We start from the raw sequence: 22273 nt of genomic DNA on the forward strand, positions 1-22273 counted from the left end.
GTAATGGAAATAAAAACAAAAATAAACAAATGGGACCTAATGAAACTAAAAAGCTTTTGCACAGCAAAGGAAACCATAAACAAGACGAAAAGACAACACTCAGAATGGGAGAAAATATTTGCAAACGAATCAATGGACAAAGGATTAATCTCCAAAATTTATAAACAACTCATGCAGCACAATATTAAAAAAACAAACAACTCAATCCCCAAATGGGCAGAAGACCTAAATAGACATTCCTCCAAAGAAGACATACAGATGGCCAAGAAGCACATGAAAAGCCTCTCAACATCACTAATTATTAAAGAAATGCAAATCAAAACTACAATGAGGGATCACCTCACACCATTTAGAATGGGCATCATCAGAAAATCTACAAACAACAAATGCTGGAGAGGGTGTGGAGTAAAGGGAACCCTCTTGCACTGTTGGTGGGAATGTAAATTGATACAGCCACTATGGATAACAGTATGGAGGTTCCTTAAAAAACTAAAAATAGATTTACTATATGATCCGGCAATCCCACTACTGGGCATATACCCAGAAAAAACCATAATTCAAAAAGACACATGCACCCCAATGTTCACTGCAGCACTATTTACAATAGCCAGGTCATGGAAGCAACCTAAATGCCCATCAACAGACGAATGGATAAAGAAGATGTGGTACATATATACAATGGAATATTACTCAGCCATAATAAAAAGGAACGAAATTTGGTCATGTGTTGAGACGTGGATGGATCTAGAGACTGTCATATAGAGTGAAGTAAGTCAGAAAGAGGAAAACAAATCCTAGAAAAATGGTACGGATGAACCAGTTTGCAGGGCAGAAGTTGAGACACAGATGTAGAGAACATATAGACACGAAGGGAGGAAAGCCACGGGGGGTGGGGATGGTGGTGTGCTGAATTGGGCGATTGGGATTGACATGTGTACACTGATGTGTATAAAATTGATGACTAATAAGAACCTGATGTATAAAAAAATAAAAAAAATTAAATTAAAAAATAAAAAATAAAATAAAATAAAAAAAGAAAGTGTAAACTTTAAGAATGTATGTGTAACTGTCTCTAGGTCCATCCATGTCTCTGTCATACAGAGTGAAGTAAGTAAGAAAGAGAAAAACAAATATCATATAAAAACGCTTATATGTGGAATCTAGAAAAATGGTACAGATGAACTTATTTGCAAAGCAGAAATAGGGTCACAGATGTAGGGAAAAAACTTATGGTTACCATGGGGGGAAGGGGTAGGTGGGATGAATTGGGAGATTGGGATTGACATATACACACTACTAAGTATAAAATAGATAAGTAATGGGAACCTACTCTATAGCACAGGGAACTCTATTCAGTGATCTGTGGTGACCCAAATGGGAAGGAAACCAAAAAAGAGTGGATATATGTATATGTATAACTGAATCACTATGCTGTACAGCAGAAACTGTCACAACAGTGTAAAGAAACTATACTACAATTTAAAAAAATGTATGTGCCAAAATTAATTTTAGAATGATTAGTCTGAACTTATTGCTGGCTCTAGTTAGATATTAGTGTCTATTTATTATTGACACAGTTTCTAGTTTATGGCAATAAAACCGAAGCATAAGCATATGACCACTGTGTCCTTTTGTTGTTGTTGCTGATTTCCATTAAAAATGGGATGGAAGGGCTTCCCTGGTGGTGCAGTGGTTGAGAGTCCGCCTGCCAATGCAGGGGACGCAGGTTCGTGCCCCGGTCCGGGAAGATCCCACATGCCGCGGAGCGGCTGGGCCCGTGAGACATGGCCACTGAGCCTGCGTGTCCGGAGCCTGTGCTCCGCAATGGGAGAGGCCACAACAGTGAGAGGCCCACGTACCGCAAAAAAAAAAAAAAAAAAAAAAAAGTGGGATGGAAGACCTCCAAATATTGCATGGAGGGTGTACTACCAAGTGGTTCAGATAATTAAAGATATCTCTTGGGTGTTGGTGGGAATATACTATATCAAATATATTCCAGCATAAAAGCTTTTTTTGGTAAAAATGTGGGTATCATGAAAATATTGATGGGTATGGGAAAGAAGGTATTTGTGAATAATTTCTGGAAATCATCCTGCTGTATCTCAAATTTTGCATTTGATTGTTGCTTTGATTTTAAATGAACTTTGATATTATTTCAAGACTTGAAAGACCATACTCTCCAAATATATTAATCCACTGGCATTATGTGATGCAACCCTTTACATTGTTAACAGCAGTTATAAGTAAAAGTTTTGCATATTTTCTTTAAATATAGTCAAAGAATAGTGATCCATCTCCAAAAAATGCACATAACAAAATAGCCTACTATATTCCATATACCCCTACAACATTCTCTAACATTTTACATATATATAATGTGCTTAGTTCTCCAATTAGATTCTAGAGTTTTAAGACAAAGTGTTTTTCCTACTTCTATTGAATCTTTGTTATTCCTTAGCAAAGTTGATGAATGCATTTTTGGCCCATAAGAATTGCTTTGTTGATTATAGAAGCTAGTACTATATTGAATGCTGCTTCTAGAAAACAAATATTTCAAATTATATTTAATCATTTTGTCCAAATATATTGCTTTCTCAGGCTTTTGTCAGCAAAAATAGCTCTGTTTGTGTATTAAATTGTGAATAATTGCTACAATTTCCCCTACTTATCATTTTTTTATGAAGTAATTTAATTTTCACCAAGTCTTTTATGCACAAATGGTTTAGTAACTTCCATTTTATAGAATAAGAAACAAATTCAAATAGGTTACATTACTGTCAAAAGATATTCACTACTTTTAACCACTACTATCACTATACACATACTAGAAAGGCTAAAATTGATATATATTTATATATATTTATATATGTTTTAAGTATTTATACACACAAATATACACAAAATACATATATATATACACACAACACACTGACAATACAAAATACTAGAAATGATATAAAGCAATTAAAACTCCAATATATTGTAGCTGGGAATACAAAACGGTACTGCACCCTGTAAATTAGTTGGGCAGTTCCCAGAAAGTTAAACTAACATCTGCAAAATGATGTAGAAAACCCATTCCAAGGTATTTATACAAGAGAAATAAAAGGTCATGTTCACACAAATACATGTATACAGCTATTTATAGCATCTTTATTCATTTGGGAAATTTGGATTTTATTTATTTGGGAAAAAACACAAATGTTTTTAACTGAGTATATAGATTTAAAAAACTGGTACATTATACAATGGATTACTACTTACCATTAAAAAGGAAAAAAATATGAAAACACACAACTTGAATGAACCTCAGGGTGTTACATATATGTCAAATGAAAAAAGCCAGTTTCAAAGTGTTACCTACTCCACAGTTCCAGTGATATGAAACATGGTATTATCAAGCAATTCCACTCCTGGGTGTATACCCAGAAAAATTAAAATATTAATTCAAAAAGTTACATGCACCCCAATGTTCATAGCAGCACCATTTACAATAGCCAGGACATGAAACAACCCATGTGCCCATCAAAAGACAATTGGATTGGGGCTTCCCTGGTGGCACAGTGGTTGAGAATCTGCCTGCCAATGCAGGGGATATGGGTTCGAGCCCTAGTATGGGAGGATCCCACATGCCACGGAGCAACTAGGCCCGTGAGCCACAACTACTGAGCCTGCGCGTCTGGAGCTTGTGCTCCGCAACAAGAGAGGGTGCGATAGTGAGAGGCCCGCACACAGCAATGAAGAGTGGCCCCTGCTTGCCGCAACTAGAGAAAGCCCTCGCACAGAAACGAAGACCCAGCACAGCCAAAAATAAATAAATCATTAATTTTTTTTAAAAAAGACAATTGGATTAAGAAGATATAGTGCATATATATATATATAGTGGAATATTACTCAGCCACAAAAAGAATGAAATACTGCCATTTGCAGCTATGTCAATGGACCTAGAGAATATTACGCTTAGAGAAATAAGTCAGACAGAGAAAGACAAATACTAAACAATATCACTTATATGTGGAATCCAAAAAATAATACAAATGAATGTACATACAAGATAGAAACAGACTCACAGACATAGAAAACAAACTTGGGGTTACTAAAGGAGATAAGGAAGGGGGGAGGGAAAAATTAGAGGTATGGAATTAACACATACAAACTACTATATACAAAATAGATAAGCAAAAAGATATACTGTATAGCTCAGTAAATTATGCCTATTATCTTGCAATAACCTACAATGGGATATAATTTACAAAAATACTGAATCACTATGCTGGACTCCTGAAATTAACACAGTATTATAAATCAACTATACTTCAATTTAAAATTACAGTTAAAATTAATATTTCAAATTTATAGAGATAGGGCTTCCCTGGTGGCGCAGTGGTTGCGCGTCCGCCTGCCGATGCAGGGGAACCGGGTTCGCGCCCCAGTCTGGGAGGATCCCACATGCCGCGGAGCGGCTGGGCCCGTGAGCCATGGCCGCTGGGCCTGCGCGTCCGGAGCCTGTGCTCCGCAACGGGAGAGGCCACAACAGAGGGAGGCCCGCATACCACAAAAAAAATTTATAGAGATATTTTGTTATTTTTTAAAAATATTTTCTTCTTCTCCCTACCCACATGAGAATGTAATTAACCAAATGGAAACTGAAGAGCTCTACAACCATTTCTAAAGGGAATAAAATGGAGCTGGAGGGATCAGATTCCCTGACTTCAGACTATACTACAAAGCTACAGTAATCAAGACAGTATGGTACTGGCACAAAAACAGAAATATAGATCAATGGAACAGGATAGAAAGCCAAGAGATAAACCCACATACATATGGTCACCTTATCTTTAACAAAGGAGGCGAGAATATACAGTGGAGAAAAGACAGCCTCTTCAATAAGTGGTGCTGGGAAAACTGGACACGGTGCAATTTCATTTTTCTGCATGTGGTTGTCCAGTGTTCCAGGCAAAACATTTTTATAACAATAACTCAGATCTGAAAGATGATATATCCAAAGATTATGGATTAAGTTTCTTAATCTGATATCTAGGAATAGATATAAGAATATGTCTACATGTTCTCAGAATCCTCAAGAAGTTTCCTTTTATTGGGAGTATATATTTTATCAAAGGGAAACACTGACATAAGGGACCTGAGATTTTGTACTCTCCAGTCTCTAACTAGGTGGTGTGTGGTCTTAGTTAAGACCCTCATTTAAACACATTGACCTTAGAATCTTTCTCTTAAAATAAGGTTCCTGGATCAGGTGAACTCTGAAGCTCTTCCAGCTTTAATAGTCTATACCTCTATGACTATCCCTCTAACTGGGTTGTAACCTGAATTTCTTTGTAATTTCTTGTTCAGAGGAGAGGGCACTAGCCAGACATCAGATCTATTCTAATTCTGCTTTTGATAATGATTGTTAGGAAAATGCTGATGGAATTACTTTTCTGCTTCATGTTTTTGGTTTTTTATTTGAGACTTGAAAGTGGTAACCTAAAAAAAAAAGAAAAACTTGACTTCTCCCGGCTAGCAGACCTAAATAGACATTTCTCCAAAGAAGATGTACAGATTGCCAACAAACACATGAAAGAATGCTCAACATCATTAATCATTAGAGAAATGCAAATCAAAACTACAATGAGATATCATCTCACACCGGTCAGAATGGCCATCATCAAAAAATCTAGAAACAATAAATGCTGGAGAGAGTGTGGAGAAAAGAGAACACTCTTGCACTGTTTGTGGGAATGTAAATTGATACAGCCACTATGGAGAATGGTTTGGAGGTTCCTTAAAAAACTACAAATAAACTACCATATGACCCAGCAATCCCACCACTGGCATATATCCTAAGAAAACCATAATTCCAAAAGAGTCATGTACCAAAATGTTCATTGCAGCTCTATTTACAATAGCCAGGACATGGAAGCAACCTAAGTGTCCATCAACAGATGAATGGATAAAGAAGATGTGGCACATATATACAATGGAATATTACTCAGCCATAAAAAGAAACGAAACTGAGTTATTTATAGTGAGGTGGATGGACCTGGAATCTGTCATACAGAGTGAAGTAAGTCAGAAGGAGAAAAACAAATACCGTATGCTAACACACATATATGGAATCTAAGAAAAAAACTGTCATGAAGAGCCTAGGGGTAGGATGGGAATAAAACACATACATACTAGAGTGTGACCACCTAGAGGGGTGGGATAGGGAGGGTGGGAGGGAGGGAGACACAAGAGGGAAGAGATATGGGAACATATATATGTGTATAGCTGATTCACTTTGTTGTAAAGCAGAAACTAACACACCATTGTAAAGCAATTATACTCCAATAAAGATGTTAAAAAAAATCTTATGGAAATCCCATATATAACATAAAAAAAGAAGTTTAAAAACTGATAAATTTCCAAAGGTTTTATTATTTTGTTCTCTATTAACGTGATTTTAAATGTGACTATGAATTTTATCTATGTGCAACATGAATGTGAAATATCTGTATAAGAGTTAATTGGATGAAAATACTTGTTAACCTGATCATTAGACTTCCTGCAGTTAATACAGAATTATAGTTGGCCATTGGAATAGACTTAAATGTTCAGAAAAAGTTGTTTCTGATTCTACTGACCTTTCCACTGTGTTTTATCTTTATTCAAATCGAAAGGATACTGTGGAACAGGAAAAAAATTACAAGAATATAGGACCATCCTCTGAACCATTACTACTGTATATCTACAATTGAACTTACATCACAGCAATACCATCGAGTAACTATGGAGGTCACAATAGATGAGTGACAACAGTTTTGTAGCTCAGTTTGCTCATCTTTACCATGGGATGTAGAGTGTCAATTACCATTTCAGTGCTTACTGGGTGCAGGCTACCTGTTAAGTAGTTTTAGAGTTTGAAAAGGTGGCAGGACAGTGTACTATATGAGCATACAAGTGATCCAAGTGGAAGTGACAAGGAGAGTTTGATTCAGGATTCATATATGTACATAATGTGTCTGCCATTTCGTCACTTTGTCACCTTACACAAATCACAGAATCTCTCTAAGCGCCATGCCTTCCCTTAACATGGGGGAATAATAGTAAACCTTAGCTCTCAATGCTGTTAAGAGGATCAGAAACAGTTAATGGAAAAGCATTGCCAATTATAGATAAAATATATGTTTTGTCTTTTTGGGAGGGTACTTTTTAGGCAATCCCATTGTTTAAAAATACATGGACACTTATACATACAGTAGGAATTCTGATTATAATACAATTACAGAGAATACAAAAGAACACAGCAATAGAGAATAAAGAAACTTTCACTGTTTAATATTTTCAGTGCAGTTAATCTATATTATGCATAAAGTTGTAGGTAGAGAGTGCTTATATGAAAATAATTACCATTATAGGGACTTCACTTGAATCTTCAGGATCTGCCAACCAATTAGCTCATTCCAAAGACAAAATGATAATGTAACATCATCCACTTTTAAAAACTGACCCTTGCCACCTAGACAATTAAGTATTCGTGAAAAGTATGATCTTGCTACATTCCATTAAATGCCAAGTAAACAAACTGAAGCAAGAAAAACATTTTAGAAGCCGTTAGATAATATTATTAGCTAACTAATAATTATTCTGATATTATTCACAAAAGCATTTAGTCTGTATTTTTTCTCTTAAATCCTATGTGGTAACGATTAAAATTTAGTTTCTTATTTTATCTCCCTTAATAATAATTCCAAATTCCCAAGCACACATACTTTTTCAATTAAAAATATTAATCAAATTAGATACATTTCATTAGTAGCCAAGTGAAATCAACTAGTATTTAATAAGTACTCATACATAAGGTGCACTATGTTTCCAAGTGGATAAATAAAAGGAATAAACTATAAATTCTTGTCTCAAAGGTTGACAAGAATGAGTGTGGGCTATAATGTGAAAATAAGCTAAGAAAGTTTTATAAGGGGAAATTACCAAGTCAGTACCTAGAGAATAGATATGCAGAGACTATGATGAACCTATTATCAATTGGAGGCAAAAAAAAACACAGGATTTACTGAGAATGATGTTAGACTGATTTAAGGACTTAGCGAAAGGCCATAATGGGAGGTGTAACACAATAGGTTGCTTCGGACAAGATTGTTTAGACTTTGGAATGCTAGGTTTAGGAGTTTTAATTTGATGTTTTCCATTTCTCTAAATGGAAAGTCACTTAAATTTTCTGAGGATAAATTTTTTATCAGAGTAATAATGAAAAAACAAAACTGGAAACGTCAGTTAAACTGGAGGGGTTTGTTTTCTTTTTTTTTTTAATGTGGGCAAAACATAGCTAATGTAACTACAGTGGTATTAGAAGAAAGGAAAGAGAATATGTATGTGAGAAATCCTGAAGAAATAGAGTCATTAGGATTTAAGAATGGAACAGTTAAGAGAGAAAACATAATTAGCTATCAAAATAGAAGAGCTTTTAACTCCAGGCAGCTGTGAGAATTGGAATATTAAGAAGATGAACTCCTCTGAGTGTGCAGGGAGAAGTATTTTTAAAGCCTGTTGAACCTGAAGAAGCAGAATATTTAAGTGGAAATATCTGAGGAATCACTGCAAATTGGGAAATGCAGACTAAAACTCCAGAAAAGCTAGCAAAGAGAATATTCTCCAAGAGAAACCTGAGGAATATTTATACATTATACATGAGAATTTTGAGAAGAAGCATCAAGGAGAGTTACATATTATGAGATTAAGAGGAAGCAGTAATTTTTTTTTTTTTTTTTTTTTTTTTGCGGTACGCGGGCCTCTCACTGCTGTGGCCTCTCGCTTTAAGGAGCACAGGCTCCGGACGCACAGGCTCAGCGGCCACGGCTCACGGGCCCAGCCGCTCCGCGGCACGTGGGATCCTCCCAGACCGGGGCACGAGCCCGCATCCCCTGCATCGGCAGGTGGACTCCCAACCACTGCGCCACCAGGGAAGCCCCAGCAGTATTTTTAAAACGAATTAAATGACTCATTGTGTTGCCCTCTACAGTGAAGCCAAAGAAGGTGGGACAAAGAGGAGAAAACTGTTTGACTATTGGAAAGTCTGTGTTGATAGAATAAGTTCAGAGAAGTAGGGAAGAAAACCAGATAAAAAGGAGTTAAGAGGGCTTCCCTGGTGGCGCAGTGGTTGAGTCCGCCTGCCAATGCAGGGGACACGGGTTCGTGCCCCGGTCCGGGAAGATCCCACGTGCCGCGAAGCGGCTGGGCCCGTGAGCCATGGCCGCTGAGCCTGCGCGTCCGGAGACTGTGCTCCGCAATGGGAGAGGCAACAACAGTGAGAGGCCCGCGTACCGCAACAACAACAACAAAAAGGAGTTAAAAAATTAGTATTTGATAAGCAACTGGAGGCAGCAAATAATGTACCATGCTTTCTAGAATGTTTACAATTCAAGATTTAACTAATCAGACTATCCCTGAAAGAGTTCTATCTAGCCAGAAAACAGAGTTGTCATTGAAGCCTAGAGTACACAGAGACAACATTAAGGAGTATATGCTCTGGTGGCTAGAGTAGGGTCAAGGAGGGGGCACAGAGAGCCTAGGGAGAGCCTGCCTGGTCATCAAGGGCAGATTAGGCCTCTCAGAGGAGGCAGCCTGTTAACCAAAATAGTGCTCCCAAAAGTTTAAGTAGGCATTTGCCTGGAGAAATGGAGGTCGATATGGAAAAGGAAGAGTACCTAGTGTCAGGTAAGTATCTCAGGGGAGAGAGATAGAGTATCAAATAGTTGAGAAAGTGCACACCTTAGGGTAACTGGAAAGTAAAATATTGTGAGGGGGTCATTGAGAACTTACGACACTGGTACAAAATGAGACTAAACAGGAAGTCATGACCTTAGAAGTATTGCTAAAAAATTATAACTTTCCCTCGAGTAGAAAGAATTATAGGACCCCAAGCAGGGGAGTGCTATTTATCTCAGTCAATCACAAGATTAGGCAAGCTATTCCCTTAAGTTTATGCAAAAGGAGAAAGGCAGAGAAAATGAACACAGTCAATTGTCAATCATGGGACAAAAATTTATGTCTGTTTCTTCTAGTTTTGAACTTCCTGAAGCCTCCAAGGATGGGAATTATGAAACTCATAAATACCCTGAATTTTAGGTTTATGTTATAGCCTGCCTCTAAGTTTAAAAAAAAAAAAAAGTCTGGGTGATCTCTGAAGTTAAAGTAAGAGCAACTGTAAAAATGGTGGGAATGATTATTCATCATACAGGGACTTTATTTAGATCTGAGGCGTAAACCAGTATGACTCTGAGCAAGCCAATGGGCACAAAAAGGAAGGATGCTCAACAGAAAGGGCAGCATAGAACACAGGCTCAAGTGAATTCCTCCCTGCATTTGAAGATATTGAATAATTTCTCCACAGCAGTAGAAAAAAAATCCTCTCGCTGGAAAACAGCATGAATAAAAAATGACTGACTATGGTGCAAAGTAACCAGTCACTGGGGAATGATTTGCCTATACTACTAGCTTACAAAAATGGGCAAAATAATATATAATCTTAACACTCACTTATTACATTTGTTAGCACTTTCTAAAGAAGCACTTTAAATCCTGATGTGTATCAAGAATAAACACATCAATGTAGCTGCGCTATACATTTTATTGAATCCTATATGATGTACCAACACCCATACTTTTCAAGAATTACCACCCAGAGGGGAAAATCATCAGTTGTGAAAATAAACACTTTTTAAAAAATTACTGTGGGCTGGTTATTAGGGACAAACTTTCCTAAGATGAATGATCACACTTCAAATTCATGACCCAAAACTGTTGCTCTTCTTAGCTGTGACATGGGCACCCACCAGCACGGTGTGTGTTAGGAGAAAGATACCTTTTTTCAGATCTGTTAATTTAACTTATGTAAATTAATTGGCTGAAACACAAAGTAAGCGTACAGAATTTTACCATTTGGATGGCTTTATTAACTGAAAAGTCAGGTGTTGAAATACATTTAAAGATCTGTTTCTCTGTTCTCTGCTGGTGTGACGTGGGCAGATTCTCACTTGTTAATTATATTGTGTATAAAAAATAGAAAAACTAAACTGAAAGAAATAAAATATTCTATAAGTATTTTTTGCATGGAAGCTTATGCCCACAAAGAAATACGTCACTTGCTGTCACAAAACTAGCTTTGTTCTAATCGCAACCCCAGTCACAAATTATTTTGACAGAATTACTTCCTTTTTCAAATACTGCTTTCTACTGTAATAAAATCTCTTATTACCCTACTGTCAGTATTCATCATTATGCAATAGCTACTTAAAGATACCTACCCACAAACTCTCTAGAAAATTATAACAAACCTTGACTCGTCATTTCAGAGAGCCAACATTCCAAAATAAAGTACTGACACCACTTAATGAACAATTCAGAATTGCTTATTTTTCAAACTATGCATGGTCGCAAATTCCAGTTTTAGAGCTATTCTTACACCAGTACCCCACTGTTATAACACTACGTTAAAAGACTAAATTTCAACTCCCCAGTTACTCCTAAAATTTATAATGATGTGTACTTGTGAGAAACTGTGATTTCACAATTACTATTTCATAGACCTGATTCCTCAAACATGTTAGACATATAGACGTTTACATCTCTTTTAAAAAACATTATGAACCTGCATCTTTTCTATGGATTTTAAACATCAAAATATACTTTTAAAATTCCTATTCTGATTTAGATTTGGCATACTAAATATTGAATAATTTATAAATATATATACCTATACAAAGAGTAATCAAATTAGATATATCTTTTTATACCTATTTCCAGATTCAAGTATTCTTGAGAATCTTTCAAATATATATGTAAAAATGCATATAACATTTGCTTGAAAATATAGTTTATCGAAAGGTGAAATGAGGATAATTCTAATCTCATATTTCAGCAACTGGAAAAGTATGAGATGATATTTATAAAGTAAATAATAAATAATTATGATTAAATATTTTAGTAAAAAAATAAATGAGGATGAGAAAAACAGAATCACTGTAAGGTGGAGTACATACTCTGATTTAAATTGATATGAAGAGTCTTTAGAAAATATTTAAGAATTGAAAGAAACAAATTCAATACAAATACAACAAATTGCCATTTAGGAATTAAGTGAACAAGCAATGACCGGTGACCAGTTTGCAGCTGAGCTTTTGCTGCTGAGCGTTAGCCACTCAGCTCACAGTTTTCAACAAGGCAGGCTATTCAGTGCATGCCTGAAATAGAGGCCAGGCACAATCGAGACAAACAAGACATCCATCATGTTTTCAACACCCAGAGTCTGTGCTTTAAGTTACCTCCATCTCAAACTGAAAGGATAAAAGGCTTAACTGCCCTAGGAGAAAATAGTGCCACATGTCCTTGTGGTTCAGGGAGAAGTCTTCACTTGCTGGAGGTACTGGGAAAATGCTTGTAACTCATGCAGATGGGGGATGAGGAAAAGGCAGGATGTCTTAAATATGGAAACAGTAGAAAGGAGTTCAGGATAATGTGTTGGAAAATAAAGAGGGATTGTGTTTTGATTAAAACCATGAACTCTGCACACAAAAGGGAGCTTTTGGGACCTTGCAAATGAGCCCAGGTGCCAGCCCTGTGCCTGGCAACCCTGACCTACTAACACTGTCTGTCTAACCAACCCAGCTTTATGAGAAAGTGGATTGGTTAGTACCCAATGAAGTGGAATATGAAGGGTGATTTCTATGAGATTTATTTGGTATGCTATGTTAACATATCAGAAAGCTCCATAGATGGGAGCTGCATTGTGAGTTCAGGAATATTAACCAAGTCATATTATAAATTATACATCTTCACATTATTATGTTATTTAATCCTTATCTCCTACATTCATTTTAGAGGTCAAGAAATTTTATACAAAAGTTTATTATAAATAAATAGTGTCAGACATGTATGAGACTTTGGACAAAAATTGAGTGAAAGAAAAATAAGGCCTATTTTGTTGAAGTTTAATGATCACAACAGATATTTATTAATCCAACAAATACAGAATAATACAGTTAGATAGTTGATTCTTTGAAGCAATGTATAGGGAGCTATGAAAGCTAAAGCAAAGGGGTCTGATCTAGTTTCAGGGAACATGGTGTTTAAGTGGAGAAATGATATGTGAGTAGGAGTTAAATTGATAAAGGGATGAAGTGGAGTGAAATTCTCAGCAGAGGGATGAGCAGGCCAAATAGACTGAGCCTGATGGACATGCCGAGTATAATCTAGTGCAGGCAGTATAGTTAGTAAGGAGAAGAATATTTGCAGATGAGCCCGAGACATCCATAGGGTCTTAGATGCCAAGAAGGCTAGGATCTTTGAGCTTTAACCTAATAACTGGCAAATGATTTTAAATGGGAAGGTAACATGACTAACTATAGCCAACTTTATGAAGATCATTGTGAATGCAGAAGTAAGTGGATTGGATACGGAGGGCTGGGGTTGAGAAGGGAACATCTATAATTTTGTCAGTAAGAATGCTTAGGTGATTGTTATAGTAGAGTGACAATCTTGGCTAACCACATCCTTTTCTTCATTTCTCCAAGTTCTGAACACTGAATGACTCACGTCTCAGTAGCCTCTTTTCTTCTTTATGTACGTTTACTATCTAGATGCACTCACATCTCATGGTTTAAAAATCATAGATCATGATATCTCCCAAATTTGCGCCTAATCCATCAGCAAATCGTATCCCCAATAAACACACAATCCAGCCTTGTTTTGCCATCTCCACTCTTAACACCATGGTACAAGTCACTAATTTCTCTAACTTAGAACAGTTTGATAGCTTCTTAATTAATATCATTTTGTCTACATTTCACCACTAAAGTGTATCTCAACAACAAAAACAAATCATCTTATATCTTTTCCCATCTCAAAAATGCTCCAGTACATTTGAAATACATTCCAAATAAAATCTAATATCCCTACTCTGGCACATTCTGTTTTCCACAAGGGCCTGCAATATTTACCATTTCACATGATCTTCGGGATCTTGCCACTTCTCCACTAAGGAACTAAATCCATATCTCTACCTCCTTGACTCCAGATGGCTCAATGACTGGTTTGACCAAAAGAATATGGCAGAAATGATGCTGTGCCAGTTCGAGAAATAGCCCTTACCTAACTCAGCAGGTTCTTCTCCCTGCTTCTTGGAATGCTTGATTTTAAAACTCTTGTTCTTGAAACACTCATTGTAAACCCAGGCCCCATCTTACAGTTAGTTCACGACATATGAATAAGCCACACATAATAAGGCTCTTTGTTTGAAAGTCCTAGATAAGCATCTAACCAGTAGCCAACATCAGCCCAGCCAAGTGACATCTACATACAGCTCAGATGAACTTTTGAATGAGTACAGGCCCACCTGACATCTGAGTAAACACACATAAGAAACGATGAGCAAGAATACCACCTCTTAAAAAATGGTGATGTAGGAGAATCCAGCTTCCCTGTCTCCCCACAAAGATCAATGATTGGACAGCTACCCAGGAACAAAAACTCCAGGCAACCTCTAGAGTTCACTCTGGAAGTTTTAGCACAGAAGAGAAAGAAGGCACCTTCATTTTACCTGCAGCCTCCCATCCCCCAAGCCATCATTGTTCAGTGCCAATAAGGAATTTCCCAGCTTGAAAGATTTTTCTCTCACCAGAAAAAGAAGAGGTGGGTGAGCAATCAGCCTCTCCAGCCTCACATGCAGGGCACTATACGAAGGTTCAGCTTTGGTTTCACTCCACTCAGACCAGCAAAGCTGAGATGCATTGAGACAGCTAGGGACAAGGAAGAAAAGCAGAGCCTGTTAGCAGACATGCAGTGGGAGCTATTATAGTTCATACAGCCCTTCTCTGCAGACAAACTCAGCAGATTTTGCCTCTGAGGGAGTCAATGGCCAGCACTGCCTCATGGTCCCACTGCAAAACTCACCCCTTTTTGCCCCACAGTTATCTGCATTTACTGGTATCACCTACCCAAGCACATAAACACTCCCTTGCCACCACCACCCCTGCCAGAGCCCAGGACCCACACTGGCAGCCATCCAAGTTTTCTATAGCTGTGCAAGTATAAGATGCCAGCTGAGTTCCTTCCCACATCACTACCCCTCTAAACTGAAAGCCACTTTTGTAGCCAGTTCAGGCTTCTGCAGCTGTGTGAGTACAAGATACCAGCCTAGCGCCCCACCCTCTGGCTGACCCCTACACCACCATGCAGCCTCATGTCTGCACTTGAGTTTAGCCCTTCCAGCTATGCACCCACATGCCACCCACCTGATACCTGTCATTGGTCTCCACTGTAGTGTGCACACACAGGGGAGTGGGTGTAGCCACAGAAGATCACCCTAACTGTAAGCCCACAGTTGGCACTGGTCCTCCATCACTATGAGTATGTCTAAAACTAGCCCCTGCTGCTACATAGGCACTTGCAGCTGGCTTCCACAGCTGAGTGTGTGAACACCACTTGCTTAGGCTACTATCACTGCCTGCTTTTGTCCCTTGTTACTGGACCTGGAAGTGCCACTTGGAATCACAACAGCTCTTACAGCTACTGTGGATCCTCTGCAGTACTGGCCAAGAACCACACAGTTGTTGATACTGTGAACCACAGTGACCAGAGATGAAGAAATATCATGCCTCCCTGAACTCATTGCTACCATACATCCCTGCACACTTCATTCTGCACCAGTAGACCCAGGGTCACATCATCATTTATCATGCTCCCATCCATAGGTAAAAGGCTTCCTTTACTAAAGTCAGTCCATAAAGTCTGGAAAAGGTGAATGCTTCTTCAAATGCACAGAAGCCTGTGCAAGACTACAGGGACCCAAAAGAATCAGGAAAATATGTCTCTGCCAAAGTAATAGAGTACACCTCCAGGAATTGGCACCAAAGAAAAGAAGAATCAGAAATTGCCTGACAAAGAATTCAAAATAATTGCTATACAAATGATCAGAAAGCTATAAGAGAACACATATAAACAATTTAACAATATCAGAAAAACAATACAAGAACAAATTGAGAAGTTCAGCAAAGAGGTAGAAAACAAAAAAGAAACAAACAGAAGTTTTGGAGTTGAAGGTACAATGCGTGAACTGAAGAATTTAACAGAGAGCTTCAACAGCAGACTTGAACAAGCAGAAGAGAGAATTAGTGAGCTTGAAGACAGATTAACCGAAGTTATCCAATCAGGTGAGCAAAAGAAAAATGATAAAAAGCAATGAAGAAACTCTACATACTAATGGAATACTATAAAAAGAAATTATGTATGCATCATTGGAGTCCCAGAAGGAGAAAGAGGAGAAAGCAGTAGAAAGCCTATTTAAAGAAATAACGGCTGAGAACTTTTTAAATCTGGGAAGAGATTTGGACATACAAGTTCAGGAAGCTAATAGGTAAACTCATAATTTCAATCCATAACAATTTTCATCAAAGTATATAATAAAACTGTCTAAAACAAAAGACAAAGAATTTTAAAAACAGCAAAATAGGAAAAAAACAAAACAAAACAAAACCTCTCTCATAAAAGGCAACCCTCTTAAGGCTACTAGCAGAGGCTATCAGCAGAGACCTCACAGGCCAGGTGAGTATGGGATGATATAATCAAAGTACTAAAACAAAGAAACTACCAACCAAGAACACCTTAACCAGAGAAACTGTCTTTCAGACTTGAAGGCAAAATGAAGAATTTCCCTAATTAAAAAAAATGTTGAGGGAATTCAACACCACTAAACCTGCCTTACAAGGAATGCAGAGAGGAATTCTTCAAGCTGAATCAAAAGCATGCTAATTAATTACATTGAAACATAGGAAAATATACAACACACTGGTAAAGATAAGCATATTGTCAAATTCAGAATACTCCAATACTCTAATATGGTGGTTTGATAACTAATTAACTTTGGTATAAACGTTAAAGGACAAAAGTATAATAAATAGCTATAGCTTCTACAATTTGTTAATGGATTACACAATATAAAAAGAGGTATGGTGATATCAAAAACATCAAAGGGGAAACAGAAGGATAGAGGATTTGAATGCAATTGAAGTTAAATTGTTATCAGCAGGAAATATAATGAGAATATATATATACACAAATACATATACGTATGTTTTATGTAAGCCTCATGGGAAACACAAAGGAAAAATCTACCATAGATATGCCAAAGATAAACAGAAAATAATCAAAGTACACCACTAAGGAAAATCATCAATTTAAAAAGGAAAAAAAGCCATGGAACTGCAAAACAGCTAGAAAACAATAAGATGGCATTAGTTAAGCCCTTATCAGTAATTACTCTAAATGTTAATGGATTGAATTTTTCAGTCAAATGGCATAGAGTGGCTGGATAGATTTAAAAAACAAACAAACAAATAAACAAAAACCAAAAAAACAAGACCCAAACTTTGAACTGGCTACAAGAGATGCATGTCTGCTTTAAGGACACACATAACTCAAAGTGAAGGGATGTTAATAGATATTCCATTAAAATAAAAACTAAAAGAGAGAAGGGTTAGCTATACTTATATTGGACAAAATGGACTTTAAGCCAACATGGTAACAAGAGACAAAATTGGTCATTATATAAAGACAAGGATGTCAATTTATCAAGAAGATAAAACAATCAGAGATATATATGCACTGAACATGAGAGCAACTACATATACTAAGCAACTACTAATAGACGTGAAAAGAGAAACAGCCAAAAATAATAGCAGGGGACTTCAATACTCAACTTTCAGCAATGAAAAAATTACCCAGACAGAAAATCAACAAGGAACCTTGGACTTGAACAATAGTTCAGAATAAAACTAATAGACATATACAGAACATTTCATCTCAGAGTAGCAGAATACACATTCTTCTCCATCACACACATAACCTTCTTCAGGACTAATCACAGATCATAAACCAAATCCTAGCAAATTTAAGAAGACTGAAAACATACTAAGAGTCTTTTCTGACCACAAAGATGGAAAACTAGAAGCCAGTAACAGGAGAAGGTTGGAAAATTTACAAATATATGGAGATTAAACAACATGTTACTGAGGAACCAATGAGTCAAAGAAGAAATAAAAAGGGTAATCAAAAAATATCTTGAAACAAATGAAAATGGAAGCAGAACATATCAAAACCTGTGGGATAATGCAAAAGCAGTTCTAACAGGGAAGTTTACAGCAATAAACACCTACATTAACAAGAAAGATAACAAACAATCTCACACCAAAAGGAACTAGAAGAAAAATGAATAAAGACCAAAGTTAGCAGAAGAAAGGATATAACAAAGACTTGAGCATAAATACATGAAATAGAGACCAAAAAACAATAGAAAACATCAACAAGCTAAAAAACTGGTTTTCTTTAAGGTAAAATTGACAAAACTTTAGCTAGACTAATTTAGAAAAAATAAAATCAGAAACGAAAGAGAAGATGTAACAATGATTCCATAGAAATACAAAGGATCATGAGAGACTATTATAAATAATTATACACCAACAAACTTGATAACCCAGAAGAGATCAATACATTACTAGAAACATATACCTACCAAGATGAAATCATGAAGAAATAGAAAACATGAACAGACAAATTATGTGCCAGGGAATGAATCAGTAATCAAAAAACCTCCCAACAGAGGAAAGAATACTAGAAAACTATATGGTTTCACTGGTGAATTCTATCAAATATTTAAAGAAGAACTGATGTCAATTCCTTCCAATTACTTCAAAAAAAAACTGAAGAGTAAGCGACACTTCCAAATTCATTTTATGAGGCCTGTATTACCCTGATATTAAAGACAGATAAGGACACTACAGGAAAAGAACATTACAGACCAATGTGCCTGGCAAAAATAAATGTAAAAATTCTCAACAAAATATTAGCTAACTGATTTCAACAGCACATTAAAGGATCATTTATCATAATAAAGTGGAATGTAACCCTGAGATTCAAGACTGGTTCAACATCCACAAATCAATAAATGGTAAACACCACGTTAACAGAAAAAAGATAAAAATAATATGATCATCTTAACAGAGGTAGAAAAAATCATTTGACAAAACATAACATCCCTTCATGATAAAAATGTTTAACAAATTGGATATAGAAGAAACATACCTCAACACATTAGGTGCCATATATGACAAACCTAAAGCCAACATAATGCTTAATAGTGAAAGCTTCAAAGCTTTTCCTCTACAATCAGGAGCAAGACACAGATGCCAATTCTCACCATTCCTATTCAACATAGTGCTGGATATTCTAGCCAGAGAAATCGGGCAAGATAAAGAAATAAAAGGCATCAAAAGAGGAAAGGAAGAAGTAAAATTATCTTTGTTTGCAGATAGAAAATCCTAAACACTTCCCCAAAAAACTGCTAGAACTAATCAATATATTCAGTAAAGTTGCAGGATACAAAATTAACATACAGAAAAGAGTTGCATTTCTATACACTAACAACTTGACATTGGTCTTTGCAGAAATTTCCTTATTAAGACACCAAAAGCATGAACAGCAAAAGCAAAAATAAATAACCAGGATAACATAAAACTAAAAAGCTTCTGAACTGCAAAAGCAAAAATAAATAACCAGGATAACATAAAACTAAAAAGCTTCTGAACTGCAAAAGCAAAAATAAATAACCAGGATAACATAAAACTAAAAAGCTTCTGAACTGCAAAAGCAAAAATAAATAACCAGGATAACATAAAACTAAAAAGCTTCTGAACTGCAAAAGCAAAAATAAATAACCAGGATAACATAAAACTAAAAAGCTTCTGAACTGCAAAAGAAGCAACCAAGAAAATTAGAAGGCAATGTATGGAATGGGAGAAAATATTTCCAAACCTTCTATCTGATAAGGAATTAATACCCAAAATACATGAAGAACTCATAAAAACAACAACAGCAACAAACAAATAGCTCAATTAAAAAATGGGCAGAGGAAGCAAATAGTTTTCTAAAGAAGACATACGGTACAAGAAAAGGTGTTCAGCATCACTAATCATCAGGGAAATGCAAATCAAAACTACAATGATCTATAGAGTGAAGTAAGTCAGAAAGAGTAAAACAAATACCATATGCTAACACACATATATGGAATCTAAAAAAAAAAAAAAAAAAAAGGGTTCTGATGAACCTAGGGGCAGGACAGGAATAAAGATGCAGGTGTAGAGAATGGACTTGAGGACATGGGAAGGGGGAAGGGTAAGCAGAGACGAAATGAGAAAGTGGCATGGACATATATACACTACCAAATGTAAAATAGATAGCTAGTAAGCAGAGACGAAGTGAGAAAGTGGCATGGATATATATACACTACCAAATGTAAAAGAGCTAGCTAGTGGGAAGCAGCCGCATAGCACAGGGAGATCAGCCTGGTGCTTTGTGATCACCTAGAGGGGTGGGATAGGGAGGGTGGGAGGGAGATTCATTGTAAAGCAATTATACTCCAATAAAGATGTTAAAAAAAAAATAAAACTACAAGGACCTATCACTTCACACCTGTTAGAATGGCTATCATCCCAAAGACAAGAAATAGTAAGTGTCGGTTAGAGTGTGGAGATGAGAAGACTTGTGTAACACTGGTAGGAATGCAAATTGTTACAACCACTATGGAATACAGAATGGATGTTCCTGAAAAAGTTAAAAATAAAAATATCAAACCACCCAGCAATCCCACTTCTGGGTATATATCCAAAGGAACTGAAATCAGGATCTCATAGAGATAATGCACCCCTATATTTACCACAGCATTATTCACAATAGCCAAGATATGAAAATAATGTGTCAATGAATGAATGAATGAAGAAAATGTGGTATATTCATACACAATAGGATATTATTGAGCCATGAGAAAAGGAAATTCCATTTATGACAACTTGAATGAAACTTGAGGGCATTAAGTGAAATGAGCCAGAGAAAGACAAATACCATATGATATCACAAATGTGGAATCTAAAAAAGCTAAACTCGGAGAAACAGAGAGTAGAGTGGTGGTTCCCAGGACTAAGTGTGGGGGGAAATGGGAAGATATTGTTCAAAGAGTACAAACTTCCACTTACAAGATTAAGTTTTGAGATGTAACGTACAGTATTATAGCTAAGAATACTGTATTATACACTTGAATGTTGCTAAGAGAGTAAATCTTAAGTGTCCTACAAAAAAGAAATGGTAATTATGTGATGGCTGGAAGTGTTAGGTAGTGCTTTGATGGTAATTATTTTGTAATAGCATAATATCAAATCAACTTATTGTATACCTTAAACTTATTCAATGTGACCTGTAAATTATACCTCAAAACTAGCAAAAGTATTCTACCCCCAACTGAATCAGTCCACAGAACAAAAGAAATTAATAATTATTTTAGGTGATTTATTACATATTAATGGATAAAACAATATTTACTATGACCTACAAAACCTTACTTGATATGGTCCATACCTCCATGATTTCAACTTCTACCACTGTTCTCACTCACCCAGTTCCAACCATGCTGACCCCTTAACATTCCTTGGACTTCTCTAGCATACTCTTACCTCAGGACCTTGATGTTCTTTTCTAATTATAATGCTCTTGTTTCATAGAGTGGTGTCTATGGCTGGCATCTTCATTCCCTTTATTAATCTGTTCAGATGTCATCTTATTAAAGAAATCTTCCTTGACTGTCCTAAAAAGAGTAGGCCCACTTCTCCCCAGCACACTTTTGGCTTCTTGATTTGGTTTATTCTTCTTTACAGCACTAATTATTGTATCTCATACTATGCTTTTACATGTTTGTTTTAATTATTTATCTTTCTCAACAAAAATGCAAGTGCTATAACGGCAGGATCACTTTTTCCACCCAAGTTTTTACTACTGCAGCTCTAGCACTTAAAATTGTAGCTAGCAGATCAATACTTGTTTTTTATCAGTTAATTAATAAACTAATGGATGATGGATTGATAAATGAATATGAATCCCATAGGAAAAAACCACCAAATTGCCTTACTGTATGTATAAGAGCAGAAATTATTAATTTAGAGAACACAAAAGGAGGATCCCAGGTTTGGGAAAAGTATCATTTTCCCTAAATGTTGAATATAAGGCTCTTGTAGGACATCTAATAGTAAGTTAACAATTGGAAATAAGTGTCTCAGAGGGTATCTCTTCTCAAAGTCTAGTAAAGTCTAGGCTTTTATATACATATGCAGTATATAGATATGGAGATTTAAGGCATTGCTACAGATAATTTTTTCTAAGGGTGGCATCTTAGTCCATT

The sequence above is a fragment of the Physeter macrocephalus genome, chromosome 9 (genome assembly GCF_002837175.3).
Source record: "Physeter macrocephalus isolate SW-GA chromosome 9, ASM283717v5, whole genome shotgun sequence".
Taxonomy (NCBI): Eukaryota; Metazoa; Chordata; class Mammalia; order Artiodactyla; family Physeteridae; genus Physeter; species Physeter macrocephalus.